We start from the raw sequence: 7,049 nt of genomic DNA, 5'->3' as shown, positions 1-7,049 counted from the left end.
CCTGGGAGATATGAATGTAAAGGATGGCCAGAGTTATGAAAAATCTTATGCAACATGCATAATGAACTAAATGAACGACGGTGCCAGAGATTAATATCTAGATCAGGAATAAGAAATTTAATAGACCGTAAGTTTCTGTCCAACAAATTAAGATGAGAATCAGCAGCTGAAGACCAGACAGGAGAACAATACTCAAAACAAGGTAGAATGAAAGAATTAAAACACTTCTTCAGAATAGATTGATCACCGAAAATCTTGAAAGACTTTCTCAATAAGCCTATTTTTTGTGCAATTGAAGAAGACACAGACCTTATATGTTTCTCAAAAGTAAATTTACCGTCGAGAATCACACCTAAAATTTTGAAAGAGTCATACATATTCAAAGAAACATTATCAATACTGAGATCCGGATGTTGAGGAGCCACCGTCATTGACCTACTTACAATCATACTTTGAGTTTTGTTAGGATTCAACTTCATACCCCATAATTTGCACCATGCACTAATTCTAGCTAAATCTCTATTAAGGGATTCACCAACCCTAGATCTACATGCAGGGGATGGAATTGATGCAAAGAGAGTAGCATCATCTGCATATGCAACAAGCTTGTTTTCTAGGCCAAACCACATGTCATGTGTATATAGTATGAAAAGTAATGGGCCAAGAACACTACCCTGTGGAACACCGGATATCACATTCCTATAATCACTATGGTTTGGTAATCTCAGCGTTGTCAGGTTTATGAGAACAGAGGAGAATCTGTAAAGAACAGGCCAGACTATTTGGTGAATGTGTAGGCAAAGGGAAATTGACCCGTAGCCAGCGAGAAGGATCCAATGTAGTACTGTCTGACCAATCGAAGGACAGCAAAACTCTCTAGTGGTAGTACTGCAACGGGTGGCTTATTTTCCGGCCAACCTACGCCCTACCTAATAACAACTGTATCCGTTTCTAGTCCACTGCAGGATAACACACTCGGACATGTCATTAATTGGGTCTGATATTCTATCAGTTTTCATCACCACGCTGGCCACTGCAGATTTATTTATGATGGTGGGAGACTCATTTAATCGTCTGCAGTAAACCAACCAAGTCTCTGGCCCTGACTAGTACAGCTTTGCTGAGCATGTCGATACTTCTCTTTCACCAACATAAGGTATACGCACTCAGAAAAGGATAGTGTCTTATTGGGTCCTTTGACTGGCTGGGCAGTAATACATTGGATACCTCTCTCTGGTTACGGATATTTTTTTCTTTGCGTACACATACACCGAATAGTCTGGCCTATTCTGTACATCTGACCGCATAGATTATCAAATAATTCTTCCTCGCTGAAGGGTTAACTACTGCATTGTAATTATTCAGGGGCTATTTATAAGACAGTTTAGCAATGGTAAGCAGGTCTTCTAGGGGAAGGGCAATAAAATCAAACCATTGTTCTCTGGTCGTGGGTATTACCATGGCCTCTGTACCATGTCTTCCATTGTCTTAGGATACAGTTCTCTTGTGTGCGGGTACAATCGGCACGTTATTGTATCACGTTTCTCTTTTTTATTTTAATTTTTTGAGTTTATATATACAAGGCTGTTATCACTATTGTTACTGTTCTTAAAATATTTTATTTTAATTGTTCATTGCTATTGTCGTTAGTATCATTATTTTGTTTCGTCACCGAGTCATTTTTCTTTTTTGGAGCCCTTGGGTAATAGCATTCTGCTTTCCTGACTGGCATTAATAATAATAATAATAATAATAATAATAATAATAATAATAATAATAATAATAATAATAATAATAATAATAATATCAACTCCTAACCAGAGATCTATTGATAAAAAAATATTAAAAAAAGGCAATTTTTTTTCAAGTCCAAGTCAGGTTTTCTACTTTTATCCTTCGGTATATTCTTAGAGTGGATATCAACTTTTGTATTCTTATCCTTTCTTCGTTTCATATCATTGACTCTAATCGATAACTTAGGCAGTCCTTTCAGTTTGCATTTAAAGAAGAAATTTCATTTCAAAGACAATAGCTTTTGAAAAAAAATATTTCAAGACTGCCAATCAAGTTTGATTACAGGGCTTTCCTCTTGAAAGGGTTATTATACAAATTAAAATATTGCAGTAATTATGTTTTAAATCTTTGGAAAGAGTTACCAAAATATCAACGATGTGAATATCTTTTGTAGCACTAACCTAGCGTCGCTAGAGTTGACATCAAGCAGACATTTTATGGAGAGTGGCTTAAGCTCTTCCAGTGAAGTGGGGGCGGGGGGAGATTCCACTTCGAACATAACTATTTTACAGAACCGGGGCAACCCATGTGAATCGCACACGCATCAAATTCGGTCAGATCGCAAAGCCTGCATTTGACACTTTTTAAACAATAAGGCAGGGATAAAGACTGAGAATAGTATTCTGCTACATGTGCAAAGAATTAACTAGATTAACAATCGTTAAAGTGACTGATCAACCTTTCATCACAACAGCCATTTGTATTTAAGCATAGAGAAAAGTTTAAAAATTATGAGAATAAAGAAATTATAAAAAATTTTTAGGTTTGGCCACTGGGTGACTCCATGTGCCAAATCATATGGAATTCCTAAAAAGATTTTTATCCATTAAAAACGTAAATCGAGAGTTTTTCCAGACTATTACTATTAGAAGTTTTGTGTTTAGCTATTCCACACGTGAGCGCTTTACTCAGTGTATAGTTAAAAATTTTGAGCTTTCGAGAAAAGCTTAAAATTTACGTTGGTTAATAAGTTGAGGTTTTGCCCGATGGTAATCAAGGTCGCCACTTAGAGAAAGGTAGCACCAGATACTTTTAGTACTTAAATCCAGTCCTACAAGCTTTTCTGAAACTGTATCCCTCTTATTAGGTTATAGAAAGTGAAAACCCTAATAAATGTTTATATAATGTTTTAAGCCTTTGCAGAACCATTTAATTTTGTAAAAGCATTTTCATCATGAAATGCAATATTCATAAATCCCCCATTTTTCTTAGTGATAAATATCATGAACACCATGGATTCTTAACTCCAGAAAATATCAAGTTATTACAGAAATTACTTAGTCACTTCAAATATTTAAAAGACATTTTATCTAATTGAATAAAAAGTATTAAAACTAGTCACTAAATATGCCATAAATTAGCCAATAGTTGATTTCCTGTGGGTTTAATCTAAAGTTGAAATGAGTTTTAACAAGTATAATTTCCAACCATCTCAAGCCTATATAGGTAACTTACATTCGGAATCTTTTATAGAGTACTGGAGGATGTTCAACTTATGCCATTTCTTCATATACGTAAAACAGATCTGAAGTTTTATCTAAAGAAACTAAGAGTTTATACAGAAAATCTAGTTAAAAATTTGAGGAAAACGTATTCGGATACCTGTAAAGGAGTTTAATAACAAAAGCCTATAAAGCACTACGTAGGCAGCCTATATACTGTCCTTTTTAAGATGTACAACATTTAAATCATGGGAAATAAATCTATCATTACTATATTTAGTAATCATTCAAGATGTTATATTTAGGATAATATTGGTGTTTAAGTCAAGTTACTGGAATAATCCTGATTTTCAGTCTATCTTATAGACTTTCCACATACCTCGAATACACCCACTCTTTGCTAAGCTAGCTTTCTCACTATCATGATTGCTAGTGGCAATTTAGATTTTGTCCTCCAAATTTGAATTTAAGTAATAAACCGGCTACCACTTTCTGTATTTATTTCGGACTTCCACAAATTATTTTTTTTTTTTTTTTTTTTTTTTTACTGAACCTTACAGCAAGATTGAAGGTAGACTTACGGTTATGTAAAACATTGTTTAGACTTTTTCAAACTAAAGAACATCCTAACAGATGTTGCTTTAAAATTTAACCAAAGACACTCGAACAATTGTGGCAGCAACTGAAATCAGCTACTTTAGGTTATAGTCACAACTTAGTTTTTAAAGTTTTCCCAATTTATCACCATTTCAGTTTTTCTCACTGAAATCACCTTAGTTACATACCTGACGAAGACACTTCACTTAGAATTCAGTTTATTTTGTATAGTATCATTTACAATAGTTCAGTGGTCTTTATTTATTAATTTTTTTTTTATTCGAGCAACGTTAGGAATACCCTATCATTAGACGTAATATCAGATTGTCCTAAATTGCTTGAAAGGAAAGCCCAATTTTGCAACGTTTTAAAGTTACATGTTTTTTGTACCGCTATCTGTACCAAAATGATTTTTTTTTTTTTTAATAATCTAGTTAGAAAAATATGACTGTAATATGTACAGGCAAGCTTACACTTTATAGTTAAAATGAGCACTATCTTTACACAAGTTGCAAATTAGGTATAAAGTTGAAAGAAATCTAGTGAAATAGATCTTCCTCAACCCTCTTCCTTTTTAATCATAATAGGTGGTTGAATTCAAAATTTTAAGGGTTGATTAATGTAAAAAGGATGAAAAAAAAGTAAATTTTGCCCAATTGAAAGATGTGACCCTGATAAAGTGAAGAAAGGAGTTAACTAAAGCCAGACTGCTGCAGCACTGTAGCCATGTATATACACAGATGCCTTTACTAAATCTTATTCCAATCAAACTATAGTTTCCTATGCCAAACTTCCTCCCCTCAACGCTCCGGATAAACTTCGGTGACTCGGGTCATAGGCGAGACTGGTTAGAACTACCAAAAACAGCTCCTCCCCTAATGCTCCAGGTAAAATTTGTGGCTCGTGCCTCAGATGAGATCGGGTAGAAGTCGTGAAGCCTTTGTTGTATATCATATCAAAAATATCTTCCTACAAGTTTCTCATATCATAAATCTCCATAAAACTTTACCACCTCGATGAATGGCTGTAGCTCTTTGGGTGTGTATCCATATGTGTATACGTGATTTTTATTATATACTCTAGTGAATGACAAGGGATTACCATTTTGAGTGTGAGTGTATAAGCGCATTTAGGGTTCTAAGTGTGTACGCTTGTCAATTAATGGGTAGCTAGACAGAGCAGGCAATTACTTGGGGGGTAAATATTAATAAGCTTAGTGTAATGTGATTTAACCTCAATTTTATTTATATAAATGTAAATTCTTACTTAATAGGGTTTATATTTAGTATTTCCAATTATATTTTCATAGTAAACTCTCCTAATTTACATTTCTTATTTAAAAGCATATTATGGTATCTCATATTGATTTAACATAGGTTTATATACCTATATCAGTATTGTTGCTTGTTATGAAAAATCCATAACATCTACTTTCCTATTTTCATATTCTCGCCCTCAAAGTAAAATATCATTTGTTAAAAAAAAAAATCATTTATTGTAAAGCATAAGCCCTTATTGGGCATATAAAAGTTTTCACGTAAATATGGTAACATGAACAGAATTTTATTAAATGAGTCTTGTTTTTGGTTTATCATTGATTACCGAATATTATGTTTCTGCATTCAACTGCCTTCAATTTATACATATGGACTAAGTAAAACACTAAATAAAGTATGCAAGAAAGTTAGCCAGAATGTATCCCTTTGCTAATAACACAAGAAATGTGCAATCTACTTGAAGAGCTGAAATCCAAGATAAGAAACGTGCTAACAAATATATGAAGGGAAAGGCAAATGGGAATTTAGTTATAAAATACTGGAAAATACACATAGAAAAAATAATTAAATCAGAAAGAAGGCAAGTTGCGAATCAAGTTGCAAATCCATGTAAGGAGGAAGTAAATCCCCTGTCAAGTAAAAACACATATTACGATTAAGAATCAATTTATTATGAAATGGTAACAGCAAATGAGAAAGAAATATATGATCAGTCTCTTGGGCGTTGTATTGATAGGGGATTGTCAGTGGCCCTTACCTCTGCCATTCATGAGCGGATTTTAAAACTTTGAATTGGAATCAACCGAAAATTTTAAAAAGTAAGATATAATCCAAACATATGTCTTATGTGACGCTGGAATAGAGTGGAGCGCGTTCTTCGAAATCCATTTTCCAGTCCTGGATTGAAAGAAAAAAAAAAGGTCATTTTGGTAAACTATGTAAATCAACCTACGCTGTTCTACGAAAAGAAAATAAATAAATAAATAAAAAAATAAAAAATAAGGAATTAAAAAAAACTTATTCCTCGTTATTTATTTTCTTTACCCCTAACTAAGCCCATTGTGTAAGGTCTAATGTCCAGACCCTTCCAGAATTTATAAATGAGTCAAAAATGATAATAGGAGATTGAAATTGACTCTGGTGCTGATTATTGTCTCATCATCTCGTTGTCTAAAACGATCCTGTCAGACAGAAAGGCCATCATTTGCGAGCAGCCTAGCTCCATTTCATTATCTGTAATGTAATAATAATAAATGTAGTTATCTCTCTCTCTCTCTCTCTCTCTCTCTCTCTCTCTCTCTCTCTCTCTCTCTCTCTCTCTCTCTCTCTCTCTCTCTCTCTTCTATTTATTTTGAGATATGGGATTTACAATTAATACGCCAGGGTAACAGAGAAAAATTGGTTATTCAAATCAAGAGAGGGCTTAAGCAAATATCATATTCCTTTCAGCCAATGGTTAATTAGGAGTCAAGGTTCTTCATAAATAGGCGTATGCAATAAATGACGAGATAGTTATTGATTATTCAATTGAAAAAAAATCTTTGTTCATTTGCCTCTTACCGTGAGCTATTTTAATCCTTCAAGGGCATTGGTAAAGATAATGTTGCTCTGAGAAATTAGAAAAGTCTCTCTCTCTCTCTCTCTCTCTCTCTCTCTCTCTCTCTCTCTCTCTCTCTCTCTCTCTCTGGCGGCAGCCAATAATTTACATTTCTCAAAGTGGACAGGGAAATAGGCAGTTCTAAAATTCCATTTATTATATATCCCGACGTTTCGTGATCGTCATTATCATATCTTCCAGGGATACAAATAAGAAGTACATTTATAACATTAAGAAACAGTAATAAAAAATATACAAATATACAAAATATACCAAAAAAAAAGTAATAATAAGAAAAAAAACTAAAAAATTAGGTAAAAATAAGCATAATACAGAAGTGGA

This window comes from Palaemon carinicauda, chromosome 32 (genome assembly GCF_036898095.1).
Source record: "Palaemon carinicauda isolate YSFRI2023 chromosome 32, ASM3689809v2, whole genome shotgun sequence".
Classification (NCBI taxonomy): Eukaryota; Metazoa; Arthropoda; class Malacostraca; order Decapoda; family Palaemonidae; genus Palaemon; species Palaemon carinicauda.
Note: the sequence above shows the minus strand (reverse complement) of the source record.